Raw genomic sequence first — 6305 nt, forward strand, 5'->3', positions numbered from 1 at the left:
ATCCATTCCCATTGGATAACGGAGGATTTTACACCCGGAAGTAAGTATTCTCCTTACTGTCGATTGATTTTACAGTGATATCTGCATAGGGATGGGTATTGTAGAGTTATATTTGTATTTATTCATGTTAGCAAACTATGGATAGCTTAAAATGGGAATAATTTGGGTGAAACTGTGAGCTGGATGTGGGGCCTGTTGACATGTGGTTTTTGAGGACAAAGGAAGATGGGGGAAGGTGAGAGCATGTCTTGATTGCATTTAATTTATCTAGCTACAGTGGTTGGGGAAACCTAAGGTCGGAGGCGTCTGTGATATTTGGGCTGCCAATCAATGAGCTCTAAATGGGAGGATCTGATAACTCCTCCCATTGTCAAAGAGTATAAACAGACACACACGCGGTGTTCAGCCTCTTTCCTCTGGCTGGGCTCACGTGCAGGTAAATTCGGGATCCCAGGGATTAACTGTGTTGAATGTGTACTGTATTGATTGTATTGCATTGTCATATTATCATTAAAGTAGATTATTGTTTAACGGTTATTTGGTAGCTCTGGATTCCTTCCTGTATTAACCAGCTTGATAGGAATTATAGCAGGTAACAAAGAAGTAGTGGCCAAGGGGCTACTGTGAAACCGAAGAAGTTGACCTGTGATAATGAAACAATTTTGTAATATTTTAACAGACATTAGAGTAACTGAGGTTTGAAATGTAGAAAAGAACATATTACAGTTAAAGCTAAAACATAGTAGTGTATTGAGACAGAATTTAATTTAGACAACATCATGTAACTAGCCTGGTAAAGAAGTAAAAGCCATAGACTTTATTGTTTAGGTCATTATGGGGATATACATTTCATCTACATTTATAATAGAAAGACATTTGATGACAGTTTGTTGGAATTCTGTATTCATTTTTTCAGCGTGATAATATCTAAGCACTGACAGGTAGAAGCAGTATCACCAGGAAATCATTCACTTTGTTAGTATCGTGATTTTGGTTGTTTTTGAATCCATAACATTAGTGTGTTTCTTTACCAGAAACATTAGCAGTTCATATTATATTTGGATTTTAAATAGGATTTCATTTAAAATAAACACGGATGCTTGTCAGAAATTCAGAGCTATTGAAATATGTTATTTAGTTTACCTAAAGATGTGGGGGTTCTTATTTAGTTGGCACAATCCAAGTATTAAGATTCTGAAGCTGCACTGGCAGATAGGAGGTCTACAATTAATTTAGAAAACCTGTTCACAGACGGCTGTTGTTTCAAGACACCCCACCAACAGGCTCCAAGTGGGTCAAAACAGCTGAGCGTAGGCTTGAGGGAGTTGTATCAGATTTCTCCACACAGGTTGCTGGCGCCAAAAGGGGGACCCGAGAAGCACGAGGCCGACACAGCAGAGTTCGTCTGGCTGAAAGTCATCAGGACAAAGTGGCTCAACCCCAGGCTCTCCGACCCCAACCGAGTGACCCAGCGGACCTCTTATGCCGTCTGCCTGGGAGAAAAGGGGGACAGCTCGTACCACGGGAGCCAGTGTGCGGCGGGGAACCACCTGCTAGGACCAGGGGACGACATCAGGACGGACGTGGGCCCTGGCAGACGTGGACTACTCGGAAGCAGCGGACTGGAGGAGGCAGGACCCTGGAGACATCCTTACAGCAGACGACCCGGGAAGCCGCCATCAGCGGGCCGGAGGAGGGGAGGAGGAGGAGGAGGAAGACATCTCTCTAGCAGTCAGCCCAGAAGGCTGCTGTCAGCGGATCGGGGGGACAAAGACACGGCAAGCCAGGACGGCACAGGGGACTTGTCGAGGCAGCAGAGGAATCTACTTTCTCTCTGATCAGTTCCACCCGTGAAGAGAAAGCCGCATCTCCCCCTCCCTATTAGCTGTCCTTGTGGGCTATTCTCCGGGGGGGCTGATGATTTTAGCACTCAGCTGCCCCCTCAGGGTTCTTCACTGCCATGGAAAGTGGTGTTCTGTCTCCATGAAGTTTTCAAGTACTCTAAATACCAGCTTCGGATGGATTTATACAATGTTTGGGGGACGGACACAGTAGAAAAGAATGACAGTAGGTATATTTCAAATGCCTTGTCTAAGTTTATCTCTGGAGAAGGAGATAAAAGGGGGATTTGTAGAGTTATATTTGTATTTATTCATGTTAGCAAACTATGGATAAGCTTAAAATGGGAATAATTTGGGTGAAACTGTGAGCTGGATGTGGGGCCTGTTGACATGTGTTTTTGAGGACAAAGGAAGATGGGGGAAGGTGAGAGCATGTCTTGATTTGCATTCAATTTATCTAGCTACAGTGGTTGGGGAAACCTAAGGTCGGAGGTGTCTGTGATATTGGGCTGCCAATCAATGAGCTCTAAATGGGAGGATCTGATAACTCCTCCCATTGTCAAAGAGTATAAACAGACACCACACGCGGGTGTTCAGCCTCTTTCCTCTGGCTGGCTCACGTGCAGGTAAATTCGGGATCCCAGGGATTAACTGGTGTTGAATTTGTACTGTATTGATTGTATTGCATTGTCATATTATCATTAAAGTAGATTATTGTTTAACGGTTATTTGGTAGCTCTGAATTCCTTCCTGTATAACCAGCTTGATAGGGACGCGGGGAGATTTGAAAAGCGGACCAGTTTTCCCTTTTAATCTCTAACAGTATCGTTAAGGTTTTAACGGTACTACTACTTTTATCGATACCGCTTATCGGTCCGGTCTTTTAACGGTACTTTTATCGGTTCTTTTGGAGAAAAAAATGAGGTAAACTAACTATACGTTGTATGTCAGGGACTAAGCTAAAATCCGGCATATTTACACTTGAAGTATTATTTGTCTAAAGTGTTCATTAATGTGCATTATCCCTATTCAAATAAACCATTAAATGAAAATAAACAAATTGTGAACAAAACTAACATTGCTTTTTATTTAAATTAATACATAATATTGCACATCAAAAGAAACAACAACGTTTTAACAAATTGTATTAAATAATCTGATGACAGAACTGTAAACAGAATAGCTGAAACTTTAACAAATAATAACTCGGTTACTGCTAATCATTAACCCATGGTTGTATCATTGAGTTAGCTCCGTGTAATTCTGCTAGCATCCATAACACCTGACGTGGAACATTACTCGTGGATGGGGATACAGAGCCACTAGAAAGACAGTCGAACCCGGTGCATTTCCCCGTCTGAATGTGGAGCCACTTTTGCAAGATGTTTAGAGAAATTGCTCGTGTTACCGCCCTTACATGCTAAACACTTATTGCCCTTTAGGCAACGAGCGAGACGGGTACAGTTTAACCACATCTCGGAGCGCGTTCTCTCCGCCATCTCCTCCGTGTGTGTGCTGCTTGCTGCATGTAGCAAGCATGTGTGTAAACTGCCCCGCCCCCTCGCAAGCAGACAGGGAAGAGAGATCTCTCGTCTGGATTGGAGAGATCGAAAATACTAAAGATTACGCATTTTGCAGTCTTTTTGCATGTTAGAAACGGAGTTGGCGACACTAAAACTGCAATATAATGTTTGTGTAGCAATAATACGACATATTTTTTACATGTCTCCAGTACCGATAAAAAGACCGATAACGTCGGAGCTTAACGGTACCACGGTCTTTAATAATTCAGCGCCGGGGCCCGTTTAATACCGGGGCTCGGTACCCATCCCTAGTCCTGACTCTCCTTTGCTGCAGAAAGTTTCCCCCACAATAACTACACTGTAGCTATGTACGAATGACAATAAAAGCCTTGAATCTTGGCTAAAATCCCTGTGTTCCCTCCCAAAAGGGAGTTTCTCTCCCACACACTCCCAAATGACAAGCTAGACCAACACACTCTCACTCCATAATCGTCCAGAAGCAACGTTTGGTCAGGGTCCCGTGGCGTGCAGTTGTGACGCGCCGAGCTCCTTCAGCTTCATAAAGGGACGCAAATAGCTTTCATTCACTGATTGCAATGTATTCCCATCTGCGGCGGGATTTGACGCTCCATGGAAGCACGGCAATCGTTTGTGTCGGCTGCCCTTAAGGCAATGTGAGCGTCCATTCCCATTGGATAACGGAGAATTGTTACACCCGGAAGTAAGTATTCCCCTTACTGTCGATTGATTTTACAGTGATATCTGCACTATCATCGACTAAAAAACACCAGATTATCCTTGTTAACTACACAACATTGATTGGTTTAATTGTGTGCAATGCTTTGTATTTTCCTTTCCCCTTCGATTCGGAGAAACAAATATTTTTTTTCGGAGTAAGAAGGATGCAGAAGACACTACATTACCCAGAATCCCCAGCTATCGTTTAGGACTACACCATGTGCTCTGTTTGACAAACCCCGTGATTAGTCTCAAGTTCTGTGATTGGTTGAACCTCCAACTGCATTCCATATGAAAAAAAAACGTTCGTAAAGAATAAAATCATACTTTATTCAGCAGTGCTTGCTTTACTCTTTGAACAGTCATCACATGAATGCATGGTAACACATGGTTCGGCGGCATTAAATATATTACACATCTGTCGTAGTTCTTTATTTTTATTTATCTACAGAGATCGGGCTCAGAATAGACCGGAAACTATTCTTTTACCGTTCATAGTTGAATTTCACCAATAAAGTTAGTAGTAATATTTAGTTTTGATATTATTGTTTTTATTAACTACTAGACCGCTGGGTCATGTTAATACCATCTTTTCTGTGTTGCTGTGGGGTTTTTTCCATCGCTTTTGTGTTACAAATATCAAAACAATAACTAATATATCCGTCGTAAACTAAAACCAGAAACAGCAGTATATTTTATTTTGTTAACACTGTAAACTTGACAGCTTTTTAAACCCAAACCACCTACTGGTTAAAGCACTTTATTACACGTTTAGAGTAATGCAATGCAGGTAGATTGTGTTGCTTTTAATGACTGTGTTAAAATGCCTTTTTCTTAATGTATTTTATTATTATTAACTACTTGTTGCTAGGACGCTGCTATCGATATTATTTCTGTTATGTTGTGTAACTGTGGTGTTATCTTTATTGCTACCCCCTTCCCGTCAATGTATAGTGTTGGTCCACAGCGCAAACGTATTAGTTTAACAAAATCCGCATCTAAAATTGTGGCATAGATAGCCTACGTTATTTTCCCCTGTGCAATTCGCCATTTACTCAACAATAACACATAATTATCCTTGTGTTTATTATTTGTTTGATTACCTAACACAAGTTTGGAGTCCGTCAGGACCGAGGGTCGGATTAGCTCATTTGCTTTAGAGAATATTACACCGGGAAGTAAGTATTCTCTCCGCTTCGCTTGACAAACCCTGTGATAGTCCTCAAGCTCTGTGATTGGAGAGTGTGCTCCGAGGGTTACCCCGAGCGTCGGACAGCACTTGAAATGGGATGGAACCACGGCAGACTGTCCAAAACTGGATTTTAACTGGTCCCCCCCTGTCCATGGCGCTGTTGGATTTCAAAGTAAGGGCAGGGCTAATTCGGAGGAGCTTGAACACTGTGTTTGATTTCCAACACAACCTCAGGCTTATTTTTTTTTTTTTGATTATCGTTTAAAAGTCTGCATTAAAAGTTGTAGTAAGGATCTGGCAGCAAATCAAGGCTAACTTTATGAGAATTCTTTTAATCAAGCTAATTAGAATTTCTGTCCATTCCCAGCTGGGCAAACTTGTTCTAAAATGATGCAGGTCATAATCATATCAGCTCTCATACATTTTTCTCCCTATATTTTCACAGCCAGCACATCTGTGTGAGTATAAGTTACAGCAGTACGCAACAACGCTCCTTTGATGTTAATTAGCACAGGGCACAATATGGATAGGGGGGGGGGTGAGATCAATAACGTCTACAAATGGGAAACCAGCTTCAAAGACAATTTCTGTCTGCTTTGAGTCCTGTGTCAAATCACCAGTTTTTTAGTAACGTTTAAGTTGACATTAAGTTCCTTCTTTCGGGTGTAAAACCTTTGACACAGGTTTTACACCCGAAAAGAAAGAACTAAATGTCAACTTAAACTTTACTAAAAAACTGGAGCCTCATTCGGCTGTGAGTGTGACGACACTACTACCTGCAGGTCCGCTGCAACTCTGACTACTTTTAAATCCAGACAAAAGACTTTTCTTTTTGCCGCTGCTTTTAATTGAACTATTCACATCTTAAACTGCACTGTAACTTTTATCCATGTATTTTTTCTTTTAATGTTTCTTTTATTATCTTTTCTTTTTAACTGGATGGCCTACCTGCCTGTCAGCCTTCCATCTGTGCACAAACTTATCTCGTGCTCTCATTGGTCATGTGCGCGT

At 41.6% G+C, this 6305-nt stretch overlaps 1 protein-coding gene across 1 annotated transcript in view; it reads right to left on the minus strand.

Moving 5' to 3' along the window:
- pcp4b (Purkinje cell protein 4b) overlaps positions 1-6305 on the minus strand; it is a 118274-nt gene that overhangs the window by 74318 nt on the left and 37651 nt on the right. The window lies entirely within an intron of this gene.

The sequence above is a fragment of the Gymnodraco acuticeps genome, unplaced genomic scaffold, assembly GCF_902827175.1.
Source record: "Gymnodraco acuticeps unplaced genomic scaffold, fGymAcu1.1, whole genome shotgun sequence".
Lineage (NCBI taxonomy): Eukaryota > Metazoa > Chordata > Actinopteri > Perciformes > Bathydraconidae > Gymnodraco > Gymnodraco acuticeps.